The following is a 26,779-nucleotide window of genomic DNA, read 5'->3' as shown; positions in this document are numbered from 1 at the left end:
GCACAGACTTGGTATATCAGTACCTGAAGCACTTTTACAATAGGCACACCTTCTGTATAAGCTTTTTATTAACACCGGCGTACCTCATTTTGTTGTGCTTTGCTTCGTTGTACTCGTACATACTGTGTTGTTCACAAATTGAGGGTTTGTGGCGATCTTGCAATGAGCAAATGTATCAGTGCCATTTTTCCGATAGCATTTATTCACGTCATGCCTCTCTGTCACATTTTGGTAATTCTTGCAATATTTAAAACTCTTTCATTATTACTATATTTGTTTTGGTGATCTGTGATCAGTAATCTTTGATGTTACTATTGCAATTGTATTTGGGACACCATGAACCACACCTATGTAAGACAGTGAGCTTAAGGGATAAATGTATCATGTGTGTTCTGACTGCTTCACCAACCCTGCTCGCCTGTATTTCTCCTTCTCCTTGGGTTTCTCTATTCCTTTAGACAACAATATTGAAAGTAGTCAGTTAATAACCCTGCAGTGTCCTCTAAGTTTTCAAGTGAAAGGAAGATTTTCACATCTCTCACTTTTAAATGTTTTCTATTTAATTTTTTATTTTAGAAAGGGAGAGAGATCGAGCACATGATCAGGGAAGAGGGGCAGAGAGAGGGAGAGACAGAGAGAGACAGAGAGAATCCCAAGCAGGCTCCATGCTCAGCACAGAGCCTGACGCGGGGCTGGATCTCAGCATGGTGGGATCATGACCTGAGCCAAAATCAAGAGTGAGGTGTTCAACTGACTGAGCCACCCAGGTGCCCTTCACATCTCTCACTTTAAATAAAAAGCTAGAAACAAATGTGGTGCCTAGGTGGCTCAGTTGGTTAAAGCAGATGACTCTTTTTTTTTTTTTTATATATATGAAATTTATTGTCAAATTGGTTTCCATACAACACCCAGTGCTCATCCCAAAAGGTGCCCTCCTCAATACCCATCACCCACCCTCTCCTCCCTCCCACCCCCCATCAACCCTTAGTTTGTTCTCAGTTCTCAACAGTCTCTTATGTAAAGCAGATGACTCTTGATTTCAGCTCATGTCATGATCTCACGGTTTGTGAGTTCAAGCCCCGCATCAGGTTCTACACTATGACAGTGTGGAGTCTGCTTAGGATTCTCTCCCTTTCTCTCTCTCTCTCTCATTCTCTCTCTCTCTGCCCCTCCCACAGTTGTCTCTCTCTCTCTCTCTCAAAACAAATAAACTTAAAAAAAAATTAAGCTAGAAATGATTAAGCTTAGTGAGGAAGGCATGTTGAAAGATAGGCTGAAAGCTAGGCCTCTTGCACATTAGCCAAGTTGTGAAGGCAAAGGAAAAGTTCTTGAATGAAATTAAAAGTGCTACTCCAGAAACCACATGAATGACAAGAAAGCAAAACAGCCTATTGCTGATGTGGAGAAAGTCTGAGTGGTCTGGCCAAAAGATCACACCAGCCCCAACATTCTGTTCCCTTATGCCAAAGCCTAATCCAGAGCAAGGCCCTAACTCTCCTCATTCTATGAAGGCTGAGAGGTGGGGAAGCTGTGGAAGGTAAATTTGAAGCCAGCAAAGGTTGGTTCATGAGATTTAAGGAAAGAAGCCGCTTGTCTAACACAAGGTGAAGCAGCACGTTATCCAGAAGATCTAGTTAAGATCTTTAGTGAAGGTGCCTATACCCCAAAACAATAGACTTTCAGTGTAGACTCCTATAAGAAGAAGATGCCCTTTAGGACTTTCACAGCTAGAAGGGAAAAGTCAATGCCTGGCTTGAAACCTTTAAAGGACAAGCTGACTCTCTTGTTAGCAGCTAATGCAGCTGATAACTTTAAGTTGAATCCAGTTCTCACCATTGGAAAAATCCTAGGGCTCTTAAGAATTATACTGAATCTATTCTTCCCGTGCTCTATAAATGGAACAACAAAGCCTGGCTGACAGCCCATCTGTTTACAAAATGGTTTACTGCATATTTTAAGTCCACTGTTGGGAACTACTACTCAGAAGAAAACATTCCTTTCAAAATATTACTGCTCACTGACAATGCACCTGGTCCCCCAGAATCTCTGATGAAGATGTACAATGAGATTAATATTGTTTTCATGCCTGCTAACACACCATCCATTCTGCGGCCCTTGGATCAAAGGAGTACTTTGGCTTTTGAGTCTTATTATTTAAGAAATATGTTTCGTAAGTGTAGGAGTGCTGATAACACTGACCCCATCTCTGGCCCTCCATCTTGTTCGTGCCTGTGCAATGATCTCCCTTGGGGCTACGTGTTCCAGGCCCCGTGAAGTTCAATGCATGCCCTGACCAGAATGCAGGAAGGCTTATTCTGATCTTCCCTAAAGTGGTGCACAGAAGGTTCCACTTTATTTTTTAAATGTTTTTTATTTATTAGAGAGAGAGAGAGAGAGATAAAGAGAGAGAGAGAGAGAGAGACAGAGAGAATCCCTGGCAGGATCCATGCTATCAGCACAGACAGCCTGTCTCAGAGTTCAATCTCACAAACCATGAGATCATGACCTGAGCCAAAATCAAGAGTCGGATGCTTAACCGACTGAGCCACCGAGGTGTCCCTACTTTAGATAACTAGTAAAGTTGATAGCCCCCTGGCACACAGATGGTACTGCTTTGGATAACTACCCTGTGACCACACCACCATGCTCTCCGCTTTATAAAAGCTGAGGTTGAGGCCCAGACTTGGCGGAGAATAGGGAGCAGGGGATAGCTTCATGGTGCCTGAGTCATACGTTAGCCAGATTCCTCCATCAGTAAGTTACTCTGAATAAAATTTGGTGTAAACAATATGGATATGGAATGACTTGCCTGCTTTTCAGTCTCAAAGTGCCTTCTCAATCTGGAGGATACTTTACTGACCCTCCTCCACCTTCTAACAACTGGCCAGCTAGCCAGGAAGAGACTGAAAACGAAGCAAGCATGGGAAAAAGGCTGGGCGGGTGACGGGGGGCGGGGGAGGAGCCCATTGTCCTTGCCTTGGGGTTTGTGGGGCGGGGAGAAACCCCTCTGCCCATGGGGGAAATCCCAGGTTGGCCAGCTACCTGCATGTGGGGAGACTTGGCCAGATATTTCGAGTGGTTCGGACCAGTGCATGAGTATAGGGCTGCCACCCAAATGCCTGATTGTTAGATATCCAATCTGAAATGACAGGAAAGAGAAATGGAAAAGGGAAAGTGAACAAGTTGTTGCTGCCATGGCTTGGTGATTGATCTGTGTGTTAAGAGATGCCATGGGAAATGGATATGAGTAAGGAGAGAATTGAAACAAGGGTAGAGAAGCATTAGCTTTGGAAAAGGATGCAAAATCCATATCTTCAATACAGACATTATGTCCAAAGAATCCAACCGTAGGAGGAACGTTTACGAATTCTGGCACATGAGATGGTAAAGATGCATGGGCACAGACTAGCGGGTGCTAAAGTGCGAACTCTTCCATCTCAAGAGAATCGGGCCCCTAAAGCATGGGATCCCTGAGGTCACGACTCCTCTAATGAGGAGAGCATTATCATGGAGGAGGAAAATGACTTATAGGCATGCCCTTTGATTCAAACAAAGACCCAGGCTACTCAGGAGTCTAGGGATGATCAAAAAGAAATTCCTGCTGGTCTGAAAATTTTACTGCTAGGGAATATCGTACCGCTTAGTGTAACTAAGCAGCTGCTTTAAGCAAAAGGGCTAAAAAGGGGTAGCTACTTGGTGCTACAACTGTGGGATACTGGGGGAAATGGTATTATGTTAAATGGGTTTGAGATTTCCAACATGGCCTCAGTCACTGTTCATCCCACCTTGTGACAAAGATTATTCACCACAGGCATGGGTGAGAATCTTGGGCACTTAGCTAATATGACCAAATGAATGCTTGTATTAGGATAACCTGGCTTCAGGTTCCCTCCCCTCAGTGACACTGGACCTCTATGGAAGAACTACAAGAAATTATATGTGAACTGGGAATGAAACATGCCATTTTTGCCAGGCATTTTAGAGGTCCAAAGAATTATTTTCCCCTGGGATGAAAGATTGTATCTTATAGTCAGCACTGGGGGCGTGGTATGAGACTTAAGTATCTGCTTTTGTCCCTAGGGTTTATCAGCCCCTTGCTATAGTAGCTGCGATGGTGGCTGACTTCAGTAAAACTGAAAAAAATCTGTCATAAGGATAATAGGTTGAAAAACAGAAAATCCTGCTGATGATAAAATGGCAGAAAGAGGGACCATCAAGGTCTCAAACAATTGTGGCAAGATCTAACATTATCTGGGGCCTCTAGAGAAAATACAGATCGCCCGATTCAGTCTTGCTGAGCCTATGGAAGGTGTTGTGTAAGGAAGGCAATTTATTCCTTTGAAGGAAGGTTCAAGAAAGCCAGGTGTGTTGCCAAGCACCCCTGCACTAACAGGAATTTTAGGGAGGGATACCCCCTACCTCTAGAGACCAAGGATTAGGCCAATGGCGAGAGTTGCCCTGTAGTACATGCAAGAGGACATGACTGGAGACCCCATCTTGAATTAACCATTTATTGGTCTCCCCGTAGCAGACTATATTAGCTCTAATAGACACTGGAACTGAATGCATACTTACTTATCCATGGAAACCTCTCAAGATTTGGAGGAGAAAAAATGGCTATTGATGGTTATGGGGGACAAATTGTCAAGGTCAAACTAGTCTCTCCCTACAGATTGGAAAACTCTCTCCCTGCTGTTTTCTAGTGCATATGTCCCCCATTCTGGAGTATATTTGGGGAGTAGATGTTCTATAGGACCTAGATCTAATTACAGTGACCGGTGAATTCAGGTTGCGTATTCAAGTAGTGAAGCCCATCATTGTGGGTCCCGAAAATGGGAACTTATATAGCTGCCAGATCTGGGAGAACAATAAATTTAAAACAATAGAAGCTACCAGGGGGCACTATGAGATTACTGCCTCATTAAAGAACTAGAAAAGCTTTGATAATCAGGCCTTCTCAGAGCCCATTCAGTAGTCTAGTTTAGACAGTGAAGAAATCTAATAGGACTAGCAAATGATGATAGATTATAGGGAACTCAAGTTACTCTGCCCATCCATACCCACGTGCCTAATGTATCCTTACGTGAGAAAATCACAGCATCCATTAAGACCCATCATTATGTACTTGACCTATCTAATGCCTTTTTCAGCATTCCATTAGGACTTGAATCCCAAGACCAATTCACTTTCACATGGAACAGGTGACAGGCATTGCCCCAAGGGACTATCTCCATAGTCCACAATTTGTCACAGGATGGTAGCCAGAGATTTGGAAAAATGGGTATTGTCAGAGGAAATGGTGCTTTATCATTACATAGATGATGTATGTTAACTTGTGGTGACTTATCCTCCCTTTCTCAAGTAGTCATACCATTACAGGATGGATTAAGGACAGGTTCAGTAAACCTAAGAGTGCCTGTGTTCAGGTAAGCATCTTACATAAATGGCATGCTTACCTACAGCAGATAAGCACTCATACTACCAGCCCGCTCTCTTATGAACTGCACTTGTTACTGGGGCTGGTCACCTATGGCTACCCAGCTCAACTTCCACAATTTGCAGACATTATGCCTCTCCACCCCAAGTAAAGGGTAGTCTCACCTCCAGTGGACACATGGAGCGCACACTGACAGCAGTTGCCAAGGAAACTCACCTATTGGGAATTCCTTTGCTGTCTGACTAGATTTTGATGCACTTTGGTTCAAAGAAGAAACAAAATAGTGGACAGAATTGAGAGCGGTATGGATTGTGTTGATGCATGAACACATGCCCCTCAATTTAGCCACTGATAGCTGGACAGTGTGAAACAGATTAACACCATGGTTACCACAATGGTACAAATAAGATTGGGCTATATTAAATGGCCCCCTGTGTGGAGTAGAACTATGGAAAACTATTTGGAAAGCATGCATTACACCTGATGCAGCCACCCATATATCTGTTCACTGCCCATCCACGCTACTAGGCAATCATGAGGCAAACTCTCCAGCCCTGGTATGAGCCCTTCTGCTGGAGGAAAAGCTGACTCAGAATGGGTCCACTATAAATCAGGATACTGAGGTCCCTGGAAAACAGTGAAAATATTACATTTGCCCTTAATATACTCTGGTCTACAAGTTGCTGACAAGGACTGCCCTCCATGCCACCTCAGGTGAAGGCTGTTGCACCATACCCCAGGGCATATTGGGCTGAATACACACCCCATTTCTCACTAGCAGAGGGATGGCCTGCACTGGAATTGGCAGAGCACAAATACGCACTGACCTGTGTGGACACATCTACAGGACTTGTGCAAGCTTTTGCCTATAAAAGAGCCAATCAGGGTGCAACTATAAAGGGATTAAAAAAACAACAACTAGAGGTCATGTATGGAATACCGACTCAGATAGTGATCAAGGGACATGTTTTACTGGCCATGATGCCCAAGAATGGGCAGACGCCTGGGACGTACTATGGACTTTGCCCGGGCCATACCGTTCCACTGCTGCCAGCCTAATTGAAAGGAAAAATGGACTGATGTAAAATACGCTGAAGACTCGGTCACCAGCTGGCTCCCTCCAGGGATATCTCCATAGCTAACAGGCAGTTTAACTCTTTAATGCCACATTCACAGCAAGACCTATCAGTGTATGAAAGCCTAATCAACAACCCCCCACAGCTCAGCCCCAAAGGTGCAGGTATTGTCTGGAGGTTTGAGGCCTAAGGTGGGGGCAGAGAGACTCATCTTGCTATTGCCATAAGACCTCCCACCTGGTAAGAATTTAGTTCATCGGACATTAGCTCGGGTGCCTTGCTACCCCTGAGGTGGGCTGATGTCCTAACACCTTGTGGCCAAGGGCTCACATCCAGTATTCTTAACCCCTCCTTCTACCTTGGTCAGGAACCCATACACACAAGTAACTTCTTCTGAACCTCTGGTGCTAAAATAAGGCTGTTAGTATGGGGGGCCCACCCAAATGTCTATACACTACAGACACACCCTCACATGATACTAAGGGGCAAAATAGATGGTATCGTCCCCAGGGAAAATACCTAAACCAGGGATGGTATTGGCTCATGGGGATCAAACCGCTACCATGTTGTTGCTGAATGAAGATTTGCTGTATCTATTGTCCGTAAAACATCTGTCTTATTGCGCCTGGCCTCTCACTGCTGATGTTCCATTCTGTTGCATCAGGAAATGTCTTCCTGTCACAGGCCACCACTTACGTTGAAGTTCACAATCGCCCCCACAGTTGGGTCTGTGGAAAGGACCTCTTCACTGGGTTGCTTAGCACCATGGTTCTAAGCTTTTGGTCTTCTAGGTATGTTAATATTGTTGCTGTGGCATAGGAATGCAAGTCGCCTCCCAATAGCTGGCTATAGAGTCATTGCAGAACAATGGCACGTAAATGTTGTATGGGCCGTATAAGAAGTTGGGAGGTAGAGTGTAGGAGTGCTGATGACACTAACTTCATCTTTGGCCCTCCATCTTGTTCATGCTTGTGCAATGATCTCCCTCAAGGCTATACGTTCCAGGCCCCATGGGGGTTAATATATGCCTTGACCAGAGTGCAGGAAGGCTTGTTCTGATCATCCCTAAATTGGTGCACAGAAGGCTCCACTTTAGGTAGCTAGTAGATCTGAGATCCTTTGGCACACAGATGATACCACTTTAGATAACTACCCTGTGACCTCACCACCATTTCCTTTGCTCTATAAAAGCTGGAGATTAAGATCCAGACTTGGCGGAGAAGAGGGAGTGAATAATAGCTGCACAGTGCCTGGATTGTCCACCTGATTCCACCCCCCCCCGCCCCCAATCAGTAAATTATCTTGAATAAAACTGTATAAATGGCATGGAGTGGCTTGCTTCACTTTTTGGTCTTGAAGTGCCTTCTCAGTCTGGAGGATACTTTATTGACCCTCTTCCACCTTCTAACACATAAGGATACAGCTGCCATGGATAGTGATCCCACTGATGGATCTGGGCAAAGTAAATTGGAAACCTTCTGGAAAGGCTTCCCCACTCTAGATGCCCTTAAGAACCTTCATGATTTGTGGGGAGAGGTCAAAATGTCAACATTAATAGGAGCTTGCAAGTTGATTCCAGCCCTCATCCTCCGTCCCTCACTTTGAGGGATTCAAGACTTCAGTGAAGGAAGTAACTGCAGATGTGGTGGAAACAGCATGAGAACTCGACTCAGAAGTGGCACCTGAAGATGGGACTGAATTGTTGCAATCTCATGATAAATTCTGACCAGATGAGGAGTTGCTTTTCATGGATGAGCAAAGACAGTGGATTCTTGAGCTGAAACTATTCCTGGTGAAGATGCTGTGAAGATTATTGAAATGAAAGCAAAGGATTTAGAATATTACATAAAGTTAGTTGATAAAGCAGCAGCAGGGTTTGAAAGGGTTGACTCCCTATGAAAGAAGTTCTACTGTGGGTAAAAGGCTATCAAACAGCATTGCATGCTACAGCGAAATCCTTGATTCCACAGGCTACCATTACGATAGACCGCAGGAATGTCATGTAGAACCACAGTGAGACATCAGCCAGTGGCTGGTTTCCCATTGCCTTACAAGTCACCCGAGTCCTGTGTTCATGTGCATATGCTCAGTTACTCGAACAAAACCAACTCTGCAGTGTTACACAGGTATCTGTAGAGACAGGACAGCATAAGCTGAAGGGAGTTTATTACTGCAAGTCACCTTAAAGGAGAAAATACTAAGGGCAGTTTTCACAGATATTACTTCCAGAGGCATGGGGGCAGACAACCCACCATCTCACTGCCAGAACAGATTGTATAATTTGTATGTTCAACCCCCAGTGGGTTTGTTTAGGGGCAGCCATACCACTTGGTTCTGCCCGGTGAGATACAAGCAGAGGTCGGCTAAAGGTATCTGGTCATACTTTTCTTGCTCTTGAAAGTAGGCACCTATCTGAAAGGCCATCCCAGGTACCCAACCCATGGTACTTCCTGCTCCTTGTCATTACCAGAAAGTGAACCACTTTTGACACCCAGATCCCAAGAAGCCCTTCTCCTGACACACCACCATCTTTTCAGCTCATTTGCTTTGACATCCCTACTTCTGCAATTCTAAGTCTTCCATGAGACCTCTAATCCACTAATCCACTGACTCGTCTATTATTTCCTTCTTTGGTGGCTTAGATCAGAGACGATCCTTGTCACCACTCCCTTGAAAACATCTCAACACCCTTGCCCCACTCCTTCTAAGGTATTTCCTCACCTTCTTGGAACCACAGGACTCTTGCTAACTGCCTCTCCTGTCCTGCTGATACTTAGCTGGGAGATTCCAAGACAGCTGTATCCATGCTTATGGCTGGCATCGGCCCTGGATGAATTTCAAAGTTGGGTTCACTGTGAAAGGAATGAAGTTTCAGCTTCAGGATCCTCCTTTGCATAACACCTTTCAAAGACCCTAGTGATGGATTTACAAGGCCACATCAGTTTTGTTTTTAAACTTTAACATGACGTTTTCTTAAAAATGTCCCCCTAAATTATATAAGCTTTAGGTCCTATAAAACTAAGTCCACACCTGCCAGGTGTTGATTATTTTGAATATTACCCCTGACCATCCCTTAAGCAGATGTACATTGCTTTATAATAGACTCATCACATCTACCCAAGGCCAAGATGATCTGGACCCTGCTTGTGTCTGCTCATCTGCTGAGGTCCTCTTCATTCTACCCTCCAGGCACACTGGTCTTCCTCCACTTCTTTAGCATGCCAAGTTTGTCCCCTCTGTGTCCTTCACACATGCTGTCCCCTCTACTTGAAATACTCTTCTCTTACTTATCAGGTCTCTGCTCCTGACCATCCTCACTAAAGCAGATGACTGTCACCTTTCAATCTCTTTCCAAACCTTCATAGCCCTGCAAAATTAAATTCTTTTATTTTTGCATTAACTTTTTGTCCATATCCTTCATGCAACTATATTCTCCACAAGTATAGGGATGGGATTTATATATTCACTATTGTGTCCCCAGGATCTACACACAAATGGTTTGAATTAATTGTGAACGACACAGACTGTGTGGGGTTGTTAGTGAGGGTCTATGGCTGAAAGGAAAGTCTGTAATGACTCTTTATGTTTCCATCAGACTTCTCTAGCTTCTGGGTACCTGGGTGGCTCAGTCAGTTAAGCATTTGACTTCAGCTTAGGTCATGATCTCACACTTTGTGAGTTCAAGTCCCTCATTGGGTGAACACAAGCCCCACTTCTGGTAAAACACAAGCCCTCTCTCTCTCTCTCTCTCTCTCTCTCTCTCTCTCTCTCTGCCCTTCACTCACTTGCGCCCTCTCTCGCAAAAACAACAACAACAAAAATGCCTAAAATGTGAGCTGGTCTCCCAGGCACATGGCCTTTGCAGGCTGTTTCTCCAGACTCCTGCAGAACCCTTAATGTTTCCAACCTCTGCAGGAGAGCATGACAGTTTCATGATGCTCTAGGCAAGTCGTAGTACTCCTCTGACTCCTTTGCTATAGCAAAAGTGAGGCCTCCCTTTCGGCACCTGCGTGCCTTCTCCTCTGCCCGCAACTTCTCTTGTTCTCTCCATTTGTCCAACCATGACAATTGTCCTTATATTAGGGGAAAGACCAGGGAAAGATACCTCCAACATGACTACTGCAGGGTATAGTACATTTATTAAGTTGGAGATTGTTGAACACAACATGCAAAATTATATAAATGTTCATGCATATACATGTAAATGTTAATTATATAAAATTTATGTTCTGATCACCTGGGGCTGGAAATATGGTAACTTTAATCAAGGGTTCCCTGAGGGAGGTAATATTGACAACTTGGCTGGGACTTGAGAGATTCCGGGTGTGTTTGCGAAGAAACTGTTATGTAAGAGCAGCTGCTTTTCCTTCCCACCATCAATCACGGTTTAACATCTCCCCAAGTGCCTTTTATAAACAGGACACTGTGCTGGTCAGTATTACCTCCCTTTACCTGCCTACTTTTATCACTTCCATTTGTACAGTGTACATTTTTCATACACTTTCTTTTTTTAATTTTTTAATTAAAAATTTTTTTTTCATTTTCGAAAGTTAGTATTGATTTGCTTTTAAGAGTAGACAATCCTGGGGCGCCTGGGTGGTGCAGTCGGTTAAGCGTCCGACTTCAGCCAGGTCACGATCTCGCGGTCCGTGAGTTCGAGCCCCGCGTCAGGCTCTGGGCTGATGGCTCAGAACCTGGAGCCTGTTTCTGATTCTGTGTCTCCCTCTCTCTCTGCCCCTCCCCCGTTCATGCTCTGTCTCTCTCTGTCCCAAAAATAAATAAACGTTGAAAAAAAATTAAAAAAAAAAAAAAAGAGTAGACAATCCATATGACATTATTGATTAGCAATATGAATGCTAAATTTTTTATATCATTTCCTCATGTTAATATGGTTTCATTATCCCAACACTCTTTCACCCAATTCTTTAAACTCTTACTGAATATTTATTCTATAGGCTATATAATGAAATTCTACCAAACAGTTATGTGCTTTATTTTATTGCTCTCTAAAGACCATATCTATCACTACATTGGACCATGGGCTCCTTGAGGCTGTAGATTCTTTTTTTTTTTTTTTACATTTTATTAATAATTTATTTTTTAATTTACATCCCAGTTAGTTAGCATATAGTGAAACAATGATTTCAGGAGTAGATTCCTTAATGCTCCTTACCCATTTAGCCCATCCCCCCCTTCCACAACCCCTCCAGCAACCCACAGTTTGTTCTCCATATTTATGAGTCTCTTCTGTGTTGTCCCCCGCCCTGTTTTTATATTGTTTTTGTTTCCCTTCCCTTATGTTCATCTATTTTGTCTCTTAAAGTCTTCATATGGGGGGCGCCTGGGTGGCACAGCCGGTTAAGCGTCCGACTTCAGCCAGGTCACGATCTCGCGGTCCGTGAGTTCGAGCCCCGCGTCAGGCTCTGGGCTGATGGATGGCTCAGAGCCTGGAGCCTGCTTCCGATTCTGTGTCTCTCTCTCTCTCTGCCCCTTCCCCGTTCATGCTCTGTCTCTCTCTGTCCCAAAAATAAACGTTGAAAAAAAAATTAAAAAAAATAAAGTCTTCATATGAGTGAAGTCATATGATATTTGTCTTTCTGTGCCTAATTTTGCTTAGCATAATACCCTCTAGTTCCATCCACGTAGTTGCAAATGGCAAGATTTCATTCTTTTTGATTGCCAAGTAATACTCCATTGTATATATATATATACCACTTCTTCTTTATCCACTCATTCATCAATTTGGGCTCTTTCCATACTCTGGCTACTGTTGATAGTGCTGCTACAAACATTATAGCAGCATGTGCCCCTTCGAAACAGCATATCTGTATCCCTTGGATAAATACCTAGTAGTGCAATTGCTGGGTCGTAGGGTAGTTCTATTTTTAATTTTTTGAGAAACCTCCATACTGCTTTCCAGGGTGGCTGCACCAGTTTGCATTCCCACCAGCAATGCAAAAGTGATCCTCTTTCTCTGCATCCTCGCCAACATCTGTTGTTGCCTGAATTGTTGATGTTAGCCATTCTGACAGGTGTGAGGTGGTATCTCATTGTGGTTTTGATTTGTACTTCCCTCATGGTGAGTGATTTGAGCATTTTTTCATGTGTCAATTGGCCATCCAGATGTCTTCTTTGAAAAAGTGTCTATTCGTGTCTTTTGTGCATTTCTTCACTGGATTATTTGGTTTTTGGGTGTTGAGTTTGATAAGATATTTATAGATTTTGGATACTAACCCTCTATCTGATATGTCGTTTGCAAATATCTTCTCCCATTCTGTCGGTTGCCTTTTAGTTTTGCTGATTGTTTCCTCTGCTGTGCAGAAGCTTTTTATTTTGATGCGGTTCCAATAGTTCATTTTTGCTCTTGTTTCCCTTGCCTCAGGAGACATGAGTAAGAAGTTGCTGTGGCCAAGGTCAAAGAGGTTATTGCCTGCTTTCTCCTCTAGGCTGTTTTGGTTTTTTTGTTTTTTGGGTTTTTTTTTTTGTCAACAATATGCATGTTTATTACTTTAAGCCATTAAGTTTCAGGGGGGTGTTTGTTATGCACCATTACTGTGGCAATAAGTCATTGATGCACCCTTGTTTGCGCTGTCTGATATGCTCTAACCTAGTTCTTTTTTTATTATTACTAATACGAAATTTATTGTCAAATTGGTTTCCATACAACACCCAGTGCTCGTCCCAAAGGTGCCCTCCTCAATGCCCATCACCCATCCTCCCCACCTCCCACCCCCCATCAACCCTCAGCTTATTCTTCCTCTAGGGTTTTGATGGCTTCCTGTCTTATGTTTAGGTCTTTCATCCATTTTGAGTTTATTTTTGTGTGTGGTGTAAGAAAGTGGTCCAGGTTCATTTTTCTGCATGTAGCTGTCCAGTTTTCCCAGCACCACTTGCTAAAAAGACTGTCTTTATTCCATTGTATATTCTTTCCTGCTTTGTCAAAGATTAGTTGGCCATATGTTTGTGGGTCCAATTCTGGGTTTCTATTCTGTTCTGTTGATCTCAGTGTCTGTTCTTGTGCCATTCATACACTTTCATATGCATTAGCTCATTCACTTCTCAGACTAACTCTGCAGTGAGGGAGAAGGGGTATTGTTATGCCTTTTTTATAGATAAGAAAACAGGACATTTAGAACCACAAGGAAGTGTATGACATACCCAAAGCCTATGCCTACAGTGTGTTCCAGGTTGGACTTCACATGCCCAATGCTGTGTTGGAGAAAGGCAGTACAGGACAGAGGGAAACGCCAAGCCTAAGGTTCCAACCATCTGTTTCTGATTCCAGTTATTCCCCAAACTACCCTGTGATACTTCACCGCTCTTTAGATGTTTGTTATCCTGACTAAATGAAGCCATTGTACTAATAGCAGTTCTTTGCCTGGGCTACCCATTAGGATCATCAGGTGAGCTTTAAAAAATTCCCGTGCCCAAACTATATCCCAAATCAATTATATCCAATCTCTGGGGCTGGGAGATGTGGCTTCACCTACGGTTCTTTCACACTCCCCTGGCTATTTGCAAATGGAGCTAAGGTTGAGAATATTGGCTCTGAAGTAAATGATTCCTTGTATTTTTCAACACACTGTAAACTTCCATCTGAAGACAACTTGTAGCCTCTGACCAATATAAATGTTCACTGATTGAGCTGTCTCCAAAGAAGCCCATTTAACATTGTTAACCCACCCTCTCCCAATCATATGTGACCACAAAAGCCTTTCCTCGCGTGATAATTTGTAATACCCTATTAATATCCTACATCCCTAATGTACTCTGGGAAACACTCCATTCAGGGTCCATCTTTTTTTTTAAGTCAATTCAGAAAAGTTTGATTCTCTGAGCTGTTTGAGGTGCCTTACATGAGTAAGTGCTTTACAGGAGTGCCTTAGAAAACATTCTCTTGCAAACTGCCAGCACGTGCCCAGATGGGATGATGGTAACTTCTACTCACTCCTCTGTGTTTGGGTTCAGTTCTATAATTAGCATTCCCATCAGCATGTTCTGAGGGTAGACTAAGAGAGACTCTTCCACATATGTTTCATGTGTTTCAGAGGTTTTAAAGAGCCAACCATTAAGGCATAACCATTAAAATATAAAATAAAATGCAGCAGCATACATAAAGGCACAAAATGCAAAAGCAAGAAAGGCGAGATAAATAAATTTGAATACATCAGACTTTTAAATGGCAGAAGACCGCACAGACTAAGAAGAAAAGTGTAGACTGGGAGGGAGCATGTGAAGCATACATAACAAGTCACAAATGTGTGGAATATGTAAAGAAGTCTCATAAGTCAACAAATAGCCCCAAATAAAAATAAATGAAGACATGAGCAGGTAATTCACAGAAGAAAGACAAATAGCCAACGTGAAGAAATGTACAGCCTCACGAATAATCAAGGGAAAACAGACTAAAATAATAACAAGACATCATTTTTCACACATGAGATTGGCACAAAATGTAAAAATATTAATAACAGGTTTTCCTGGGGAATAGCAAAAGCTGTACTCTTCCACACTGTTGGTGAGGAAATAAACCAAAAAGACCTTTTTGGAGGACAATTTAAAGTAGCTAACAAATTTTTTTTAATTTTTTTTTTCATGTTTATTTTTGAGAGAGAGAGACAGAGACAGGACATGAGCAGGGGACGGACAGAATGAGAGAGAGGGAGATACAGAATCCAAAGCAGGCTCCAGGCTCTGAGCTGTCAGCACAGAGCCTAACGCGGGGTGGGGCTTAAACCCATGAACAGTGAGATCATGACCCGACACAAAGTTGGACACTTAACTGACTGAGCCACCCAGGCGCCCCTAATAAAATTTTTAATTCACATTTCCTCTCACCCAGAACTCCATTTCTTCGTCTTTACCCCGACTTGCAAGTACACCAGCCCATGTCAATGCAAAAAAATGCAAAATAATGCCAAAAAAAAAAAAAAAATGGGCAAAGAGTAAGTAGCCAACAAATGCCTCTAGGGAAATGCAAAGAGAAACATCTGGAATCCCCAGGGGACTGGTATGTGGAGGTCAAAGTGGACTGCTTTATCTACATTATTTCATTTTTTTTTTTTTTGAGAGAGAGGGGATAAGATTGTCTTAATGACAGTGCACAACTCACAAGGTTGTAAGCATTAGATGAGTGAATATGTATAAAGCATACAGTGCTTTCTCATAGGCACTGGGTAGTATCTTTGTCATCTTTAGCAACAGAGAATGGTATTCAATAACCGCCTGTACCTCAGGAATGTCTTCTAGCCTCTGCTCTGCCATTGCTGTAGAAGACCTTCTGTCACCTATCGTGGCTTCTGGGAATCCCTACCTTTAAAACTCCCTTCCTCCTCCATTCGGGCAGTGATCAGGCAGTGATCACTGAATCTAGCCTTCCTGTGTCAAGATGACAGAGCGCAGGTGTTTGTTCAAGTCTCTGAGGTCGAGCTTGCCACAGACATTATGGGAAATATGCAAACATCAGTCATCGCGCTTTCTTAAATGCTTGCTGACTAATTCTCACTTCTCTAAGAAAACACATTTTCCCCTTCTTTGGAGAAGATTCCAGGCCCTGCTGGATGTGGGATAGGGGCATTAGAAGGGGAAAGGAAAAGAGTGAAGGGGCATCACTTTTTTATTTCAGACAAATTCTTAGGCTTCAGCGACAACATTTCCCACCTCCTCTAAAACGCATGGAACAGGGGCACCTGGGTCACTCAGTTAAGTGTCCAACTTGGGCTCAGGTCATGATCTCTTAGTTTATGAGTTCGAGCCCTATGTTGGGCTCTGTGCTGACAGCTCAGAGCCTGGAGTCTGCTTCAGATTCTGTCTCCATCTCTCTCTGTGTCTCCCTAGTTCACGCTCTGTCTGTCTCTCTCTCTCTCACACACACACACAAATAAATAAACATAAAAATAAAATAAAACCTATGGACATTTAGCCCTGGAAGCATTTACCCTAACCAAAAGAAAATGCATTTCAATAAATTAATTTTTTTTCAACAGCACTAATGAAGTGGTGACAGAGTATTGGGGAGGGACTCATTTTAGAGCTTGGTAAATTGGCACGCCAAGAAGGAAATTACAGGGAGGACTGAGTGGTGATTCCTTGCTCAGGACACCTGGAAGAAGCAAAGAAACACAGACTCTAGGAACTTACTAGAGATCCATTTGTTCCTTTCTCTCTCCGGTTGCTTCCTCTGGCATATTTTTTTCTTTTTTAACTTTAGTTTTGCAAGAAGACCAGAGTCAACCCTATCAGCTTTTCCTCCCTGCTCACTTGAAAACCTTCTTTTTAACCTCCTTTACCCAGAGTTCCGCTCAGGCCTGCATGAGGCTTTTGTCTCCATTCACCTTTCTCAATTTGACATGATTGACTTCTCTTCCATTCATCCCCTTTGGGAGGTTTTACCCAGAGATTTGGTCCTGCTCCCTGCTTTTCTTCTCTTCCTCTCCATGAGGGAATCTCTCCATGCTCAAATTTTCATTTTTATTCGGAGGCAAATGGCCTTAGACATTCCTTGCAGACTCTGCAATTCTCATGCAAGGCAGTTACTTCCAAAGCTTTCGCTGGGTTACTTTCCAGCTTCCCTAACTTCTCTCAAAGTTACTTCCATCTTGCTGGGTTCTGCCCAAGTCCCAGCTATCCTTCGGGCTCTGAGGAGGCAGGGAATCTCCTCCTCATTTCTCTTTGCCCATATAAATCTCCCCGGGTCTAATTCCAGTCCCACCTTTCTAAAAAGCCTTTTAGGATGTCCCCAGCCAGAAGGGATTCTCCCTCGTCTGAATTCCTATGTCACTTAACATCTATATCACTGAAGCACCCCGTCATCTATAGTCTGTGAAGAACTACAGGGGACATATGAGGTGCCAACAGAGGATGCTGTGTACATGTGTTCAGAGAAACATCTCTACCTCCTAGGTACATTGCTAGGGAAAGAGAAGGCAGTGTTTTATTTTTTTTTTAATATGATATATATTGTCAAATTGGTTTCCATACAACACTAGTGATCATCCCAACAGGTGCCCTCCTCAATACCCATCACCCACCCACCCCACCCTCCCACCCCCCCATCAATCCTCAGTTTATTCTCAGTTTTTAAGAGTCTCTTATGGTTTAGCTCCCTCCCTCTCTTTTTTTTTTTTCCTTCCCCTCCCCCATGATCTTCTGTTAAGTTTCTCAGGATCCACATAAGAGTGAAAACATATGGTATCTGTCTTTCTCTGCATGGCTTATTTCACGCAGCATCACACTCTCCAGTTCCATCCACGTTGCTACAAAGGGCCATATTTCATTCTTTCTCATTGCCACGTAGTGTTCCATTGTGTATATAAACCACAATTTCTTTATCCATTCATCAGTTGATGGACATATAGGCTCTTTCCATAATTTGGCTATTGTTGAAAGTGCTGCTATAAACATTGGGGTACAAGTGCCCCTATGCATCAGCACTCCTGTATCCCTTGGGTCAATTCCTAGCAGTGCTATTGCTGGGTCATAGGGTAGGTCTATTTTTAATTTTTTGAGGAAACTCCACACTGTTTTCCAGAGTGGCTACACCAGTTTGCATTCCTACCAACAGTGCAAGAGGGTTCCCGTTTCTCCACATCCTCTCCAGCATCTATAGTCTCCTGGTTTGTTCATTTCAGCCACTCTGACTGGCATGAGGTGATATCTGAGTGTGGTTTTGATTTGTATTTCCCTGATGAGGAGCGACGATGAGCATCTTTTCATGTGCCTGTTGGCCATCCGGATGTCTTCTTTAGAGAAGTGTCTATTCATGTTTTCTGCCCATTTCTTCACTGGATTATTTGTTTTTTGGGTGTGGAGTTTGGTGAGTTCTTTACAGATTTTGGATACTAGCCCTTTGTCCGATATGTCATTTGTAAATATCTTTTCCCATTCCATCAGTTACCTTTTAGTTTCATTGATTGTTTCCTTTGCAGTGCAGAGGCTTCTTGTCTTCATGAGGTCTCAATAGTTCATTTTTGCTTTTAATTCCCTTGCCTTTGGAGATGTGTCAAGTAAGAAATTGCTGCGGAGAAGGCAGTGATTTAAAAAAAATAATGTCCTCTCTTCATAGGCTTTTATGGTCTGGGAAGGAAAACACAAATTTAGCCACATATTGTCCATGTGTACAATCCTTTGGTTGAATTGGATGGTTGGAAGTATTATCATCTGCCCTCTTGGGGTCGATTAGTGAACTATTCAGCATGCCTCAGGACCTTTGATGAGATCATATGTACATAATACTTTAATCAGGACAGTTTTTAGATTAATTCCTGGAAACAGTTTCGTGGCATAATTTCTCATTGGTTTATTTCCTTTCTTTCTTATCACTATAGAAAATACCAGATACACAGGACAGTTACAGTTTCACAGATAACCCTCACAAAATGATATTAAAATATATATTTAAGAGAAAATGCTATGTAGCATACATAGCTCTCATTAAATATGTAAACACTGAGAATCTTTGGGTGAGCCCAGTTTCTAAAACCCACTCACTTTGCTCTCACATTGCTACCCCAACCCTCCTCACAGACCCATTTTCAAAACCTCAGATTTCCAATTATCTTAGCTGTCCTAACACTGCTTTATTTGTTGATTTTGATTCTATCCAAACCTGCTCTGGAGGGAACTATCTTGGATATTATATGGCCCGTGCCCACAAAATGCTCCACATATTCAGGCTAAGCAGAAAATGCTTCCTGAGTTTAGAAGCACAGTCTGTATCACCTAGATGTGACTGGCCACTTTTTAGGCTCTTTTCCTTTGGTTCAGAACTTTCAAACCTGTGTACATTTTTTAAAAAAATATGTTTCACTGGTTGGAACCTCTCCTCTCTGTTCCCTTTTAGTTATGTTTATTCTCTTTTTTTCTTCACTTGCTCCCCTAGGAGTCATTTCACATTCCCCTTGGATCATTTCCCCCACTCAATCAATTTCAAAAGTTTCTCTGTACATATAGCATTCCTATAGATGGCCTCCTTCCATGTAAATCTCTTGTTGTAAAATCTTGTATTACTCTGTTTCCCAGAGTAGCTGGAATCAAGATTGATACATCTTTCTCACTTGCCCATGACTTCGAGGATCCCTAGGGCCTATGTTGCAGCACTTGGGAGGTTTGGCTCAATGACAAGTCTTCCATAATTCTCTTACTTTGAGATATGGCCACTTCAAGCCAAATGGGGAAATAGTCTTCACCTACAAAGTAACTCTGTTCTGTTTCCAATCCCCTCCCCTGGTCTTAGGCAAAAATATCTGGTGCAGTGGGTAGAGCACAGAAGTGTGAGTAGGATGTCTCCTGGTGTACTTCTTTTTCAATAATGATCTTTCGTCCACAACCCAAACATGCCTTTTTCAACAGCCTCTCCTCTTTTTGTTAATGTTTGTTTGTTTATTTGAGAGAAAGAGAGAATGTGAGCAGGGGAAGGGCAGAGAGAGGGAGAGAGAGAATCCCAAGTAGGCTCTACACTCAGCAGTCAGCATGGAGCCCAATACAGGGCTCAATCTTACCACCGCGAGATCACAAGCTGAGTCAGTATCAGAGTCAGATGCTGAACTGAATGAGCTATCCAGTGCCCCAACAGCCTCTCCTCTTAAACTGAGCTCCTTCCATGAGGATCCTGAACCGATAGACAAGACCTCACATGGACTCCTCTCTCCCATCAATATGTTTGAATAGCCATCTCCTGATATAAGACCCTTAAAACAAGCTCATGAGTTTCACCTGTGATATGTTCAGCCCCCTCATCCAGTAAAAAGATGGTGAGATCTCAGATGTAGGACATTTTTTTTAGAGTCTGCCCTTTTTTACCTCATGGGTAGAGATATTATAGCATAGAGGTTAAGAGGATGGACTTAAAAGCCAGGATACTTGCACTTACATTTCAACTCAACCTTGAGCAAGTTTCTTTAGCCCCTACGAGTGTCAGTTTCGTTATCTGTAGAATTGGGGATGGTAATATCTATCTCCTAGTACTGTTAGGATTATTAAAATTGCCCATAAACTAGATCATAAAGCAAGTCACCACTGAAATTATTTAAAGCATGTCCTCTGGAATTAAGTTAGAAATTAATGATAAAGTACTAGAAAATTCCCAACTACTTGGAAATTAGGTAACCCGTGACTCAAATAGGGTACTCAGGTTTTGTCTACCCAGTTTTCCTACATGCATTTGCATACCTCAATACCCGTAAAAATTGCTGGAAGAAAAAAGCTGCCCAAGCAAAGAAGCTAACTTAATGCAACCTAACTGATGCTTCCATTGGCCATTGCGTGCAGAAAACTCAGTAACACAGGAATCTTCCTTTTTCTTGGTCTTCCTTTTTCTCATGGGAGCACATGTTGACACTACACAGGAGAGTGTCACCCTCTCTCAATATACACATTTGTGTACACAATTAGGTGAACTTCCTCTAACCATTTTGCAGATTCTGAAAAAGAGGATTTATAAGCAAAGCATAGTTTACCAGTTCATCTTTTTCTGTTCAGTAAATACAGAAATCACAAGAGGGAAAAACTGGAGATTAAAGACACTATTTCTGAGTAGAACTCACAGGCTAGAGGCCTTGTGGGCCAGGAGGGATGCTAGCTGACTCACTGGTGTGATCTGAAGGACTGCGTGAATTTTACCAGCTTGCTAAACAATTTGCACTTGACTGGGACCAGGACATTTTGTATTTGCACCCATGCCTAACATTTCAATCAGCATGTATGCTAATGATATATCTCCTAGGAAATGCGAGGGATTAATGATAAAAATGTGAATCATCATCCAGGGTTATGAGTTAACCAATTCTATTCTACTCAACAAACATTTATATAGCAACTATATTTAGTTACACACTGGGCTAGGGCAACAGTGCCACTAAATGCAAACATCCAGATGGACTTGTTATAGAAAAAGCATTGAATCTCAGATCAATTTCACATATAGGCTGGTCTAAGAAATGAACAATAGACATAGAACTGGAAGTTTTATATTCTGGTCCAAGCTCTGACACTTACTCACTGTGCGTCAGCAGGCAAGTTTAATAACCTTGCTTGCTGGCATACAACAAGGAGAGAGAGGAAACCAGTTATTTTCAAATAAGATAATGAATGTGAAAGCTGTTTTAATACAATTGAGGAGACTCTTTGTGTAATGCTGTGGAATGATCTCCAAGAAAGTACTGTTAAATTCTTTCTTTTTTTGGCAAGGGTACAGAAAAGCGCTTTCGTTTTCTTTCTTTGTTTGTTTTAAAGAGAAATCCTATATCTACAGACTGGTAAATGCATAGAATGTCTTTGGAGGTATACACAAAAAATGTTGGTAGTATTACTGACCTCTGGGGAAAGTTACAGTGTGGACGGTGGAAATGACAAGAAGAATTTTTAAGATAAGGAAATTGAAACATATAGAGGTTAAATAACTTCCCAAGGACATCTGGTAAATATCTAAAATAGCAGGGATTCAAAATGAGGCGGTCTAATCGTAGAATTCACTCTGTGACCACCATGCCCTACTGTCCCCTGACCTTCTGAAGAGAGGGTGTCCATGCTGCAAAGTTAACCTCTGCTCTAAAAGCCCACCTCAGATATCTAGCCATTATCTGTAGAATTCAGTCTACCAACCATTTCCTCCCCTTTTCTAGACTGACATGCCACACTGGCTGAGAACATTATTTCATTAAATTGCACTCTCTTTCTCTGGAACAAATCAATACAAAACAACAAAGATTTGCAGCGCCTGGGTGGCTCAGTCGGTTAAGCGTCCGACTTGGGCTCAGGTCATGATCTCGCAGTCTGTGAGTTCGAGCCCCGCGTCAGGCTCTGTGCTGACAGCTCAGAGCCTGGAGCCTGTTTCAGATTCTGTGTCTCCCTCTCTCTGACCCTCCCCGGTTCATGCTCTGTCTCTCTCTGTCTCAAAAATCAATAAATGTTTTTAAAAAATTAAAAAAAAAACCACAAAGATTTCTCTAAAAACATATACAAAATTCGTGTCCTAGGTCTTTTTTTTTTTCTTTTAATTTTGTATCCCTGACAGCTAGAAAAGAATCACTTATTTTAATAGGAATGATCCTTCCTGTATGACACTAATTGAAACGTTGTTTGCGTTCAGAAGATGTCTTAACAGAAAATGTCTTATTTAATTGGTTGGAGCCTTTCTGAAAGTCACTGTCTAACCCAGGGATCTTTGGCCAGACATTGCTTGGCTCCTTTCACTTAATTGGAGATACATGCACTGCTCTTTGGTTGTGGTGGTGGTTCATGCATTCTTCCCACAGTGCCTCTTTGCTGCCCTGCTTTAATCATCCACCAAACCATTTGGGGCTTCTTTCCAGAAACTTTCAATGTAACCTACCTGTTTCAAGACTGGAGCTGAAGCTATTGTTCTTCTTGGTTTTAGTTGTCTTAGCAGACTTCAAACTGATATCCTTCTGGGTCACTTCAGTGATCAGGGTCATGCTCATTCCAACAAGACCCATGTTGCCTGGGTCTCCTTCACGCTGTGACTTCATTTCCACATCGCTGCAGCCATCTCCTCACTCCCATGGTCACACCTTGGACTTATCATCATCATTCCTTTGATTTCCACCTCAAAAAATGCTACACTTAAAAGTCCCACTGCCTGATCACAGCCTCATAAGCTTCTACCCATCAACCCCTAAAACCATTCCAGAAATCCTATCCAAGGATCCAATATCAGGTAGCCAATTCTCACCTAGCTCTACTTTCTTTTCTATTCAACCTGGATCCCAAGGTCAAATGCTTCAAACCTAATAACAGCATCCTTAGGTCTTCACTTGACTGTCGTTCTACATCTGCTGGAATGTCTCCCAACCCTTGGAGAATCTAGCAAGTCTGTACCTCTACCTCTCCCAGGCTGAAAGAGTAAAGCATGTAAACTTACAGATTGATGACTCCACTGAGGCCTCAGTTCATGAATCCCTTTACTTGGCTCTAGTAAGTTCCTTTTCCCACTTACCTTAGAGACTGTATTAAGTTTAATAATCTCCTATTTCAGTTAGGACCGTATTTGGGTGCATATAATTGAAACACAATATAGCAGTGACCTAAACTTGATATAAGTTTGTTTCTCCATTATGTAAAAGAAAATCAGAGATTGGCACTCCAGGTGTGCTTGTAGAGATACCACAAAGTCCTCAGAACCTAGGCATCTATCTTTCTGTTCTGTGATCTTCAGCAGACGACTTGTAAACTTAAGATCACCTCATGACACAAAATGGCTGCTGGAGTACCTGTCATCATATTCTAGACAGCAAGAAAATAGAAGTCCAGAAGGGCAAAAGAATACCCCTCAAAGCCAAGTTGTCTTTCTTTAGGAACCTTCATAGAAGTCCCGTATAACACTCCTATTGATATCTTATTGGCCATAACTTGATCATATGAGCATGTTTAGTTGTAAGGTAAGCTGGGAAATGCAGTTTCTAAGCTATATATGTCACTCGCCCAAACAAAATCAAGACTCTGTTACTAAGGAAGAAGGGGGGGGGGATGGATTTGGAGTAAGCATCTAACTGCCCCTACCACATCTTCATAATGCCTCTACTCCCACGCTCCTCATTTCAGACAGCTCTTTTACTGGGAAGAGACCAACAGGTGTGAAATCCCTTAATATCTCTCCCCTCCATTTCTAATTCATCTGATTACAGAAACCACACTTAACTTATTTTATTCCTGTCTTGGAGGAAGAGTGTCTCTACCCCGCAAGGCTAAAACCTGTGCTTTTATCATATGTCATTTATCACATGTCAAGTGTGCAGCAATAAAGATGTTAAATTTTTTCAAATTTTAAATCATTCACTTCCTAATCCCTTACCATCTGTCTTCCACAGTCATTATTCTCCTGAAACTCTTCTAGCCAGGGTCACCAATTAATATCAAACTGCCAAATCCAAAGCAAGTTTTCAAAAAACAGTTTTACTGTTCCCCCAAAATTAACCATAGAATTATCTATTCTACTCCTACTCTATTCTTCCATGTATACTCCAAAAAACTGAAAACAAATACTAAAAAAAAATGCATGTACATGCATGTTCATAGCAATACTATTCACAGTAGCTAGTAGATAAACACAGCTCAAACATCCATTACTGGATGAATAGACTTAAAACATTGTGGCCTATTTATTCAACAGAATATTCTTCAGCCATAAAAAGCAATGAAATACTGGCAAATGCTACAATGTAGATGAACCTTTAAATCATTATGCTAAGAGAAAGAAGCCAGACACAAAAAGTCACATGTTAAGGGATTTCATTTATATGAAATATTCAGATGGATAAATCCATAGATATGTAACCCAGATGGGTAGTCACCAGGAGCTGGGAGGAAGCCACTTAACCCATATAGGGTTTTACTTTGAAGTAATGGAAATGTTTCGGAGCTAGGTAGAGGTGGTGGTTACATCGTATTATGAATGTACTAAATGCCACTGCATGATTTGCTGTAAAATAGTTCATTTAAATAGCTATGTGAATTTCATCTCAATAAATTACTCTTTTATAACATCACTTTTCCGTTCTCTTCCTCATACTTTCCACCATTGACCACCACCTACTTCCCAAATTCTTCCTTCCTTTGATTTCCTGAGCATCACTTTTTATGGTTTTCCTGCGTGCTTCTCTGACCATTCTTACCTTTCTCTTTTGCTGATTCAACTTTTTTTGTAATCACGTGATTTTGGAGAATTCTCCGGACTATTTGGGTTCTCTTCTATTTTTGTTCCTCCAGGATTCTCCCCTCTATTATCTCAGTTCTATTAGAGGAAGTTTATGCTCCTGTTCTCGTCTCTGGATAAAGAACTTCTATTCCCAGGAAGAAACAGTATTGGGAAAACCCATCTGAACAGACCATGTTACCGGCCCCATGGAAGAAGGAGTGATTTATCTAATTGGAGAGTTGCAAAAACCTGACACTCATTTTTACACAGTCCTTTATAGGGAGAGGTTAAAATGCTGAACTTCATGGTTCCCATGTGGCCTATCCTCTTTCTTTTTGTACCAGCCTTTGCAGAAACATAAATTCTGCTCTCCTCTATAAGCTAAGCTTAACTGCAAACTTTTGGAAGGAAGTTAGTAATTTCAAATTAGAAGGGAGAGTTTTAGGAAACCTCGTTGTGGCAATAGATCCGAGCTGTATTCGCCATGCCAGTCTTCTTAGTAATAAAACAGAGTATCAATCTCCACCTATTGAAATCTTTATTTAATTTATCTCTTACCTTTTAATTCAGAGGGAGAAGGACATGGTCTAACACCCTTTTAAGCCTCAACAGTTTCCAACCACGACTTCAGTACCAGTTGCTACCAAATTTATCACTCTGGCCCCTTTCTGTTTCTTCTTTTTTTTTTTTTTTAACTGAATTATGATCGATATACAGTAATATATTAGTTTCAAGTGCACCACATACTGATTTAATATTTTTAATTTTTTTAAGTTTATTTTATTTTTTAGAGAGAGAGTGTGTGCGAGCATGAGTTGGGGAGGGGCAGAGAGAGAGGGAGACACAGAATCTGAAGCAGGCTCCAGGCTCTGAGCTGTCAGCAAAGAGCCTGACATGGGGCTTGAACTTGTGTACCACAAGATCATGACCTGAGCCAAAGTCGGACGCTTAACTGACTGAGTCACTCAGGCGCCCCCTGATTCAATATTTTTATACATTGCAAAATGATCACCATGATGGGTCTAGTTACTGCCAGCATACAAAATTATTACAATATTATTGACTATATTCCCTATGATGTACATTAAGTCCCCATGAATTATTTATTTGATAACTGAAGGTTTGTACCTCTTAATCTCCTTCACCTATTTCTCCTGTCCCCCCACCCTTGGGCAACCGCCAGGTCTCTGTAAGTCTCTTTTGTTTATTCATTTGTTTTGGGTGTTTTTAGATTCCACATACAAATGAAATCATATGGTATTTGTCTTTCTCAGACTTATATCACGTAGCATAATACCCTCTAGGTGCCTCCATGTTGTTGCAAATGACAAGATTTCATTCTTTTTCTTTTAGAGCTAATGTTCCATTGTGTGTGTGTGTGTGTGTGTGTGTGTGTGTGTGTGTGTGTTTGTGACACACACACACACACACACACCACCACCACCACCACCACCACATTTCTTTATCCATACATCTATGAATGAGCATTTAGGTTGCTTCCATATCTTGGCTGTTGTAACACTGCAATGAACGTAGGAATGCATACATCTTTTCAAATTTGTGTTTTCATTTTCAAATAAATACCTAGAAGTGGAATTGCTAGATCATAGTATT

This window comes from Puma concolor, chromosome C1, assembly GCF_028749965.1.
Source record: "Puma concolor isolate L17-30 chromosome C1, mPumCon1.1.hap2, whole genome shotgun sequence".
NCBI lineage: Eukaryota > Metazoa > Chordata > Mammalia > Carnivora > Felidae > Puma > Puma concolor.
The sequence above is the reverse complement of the archived record's forward strand: the minus strand, read 5'-3'. Positions refer to the sequence as shown.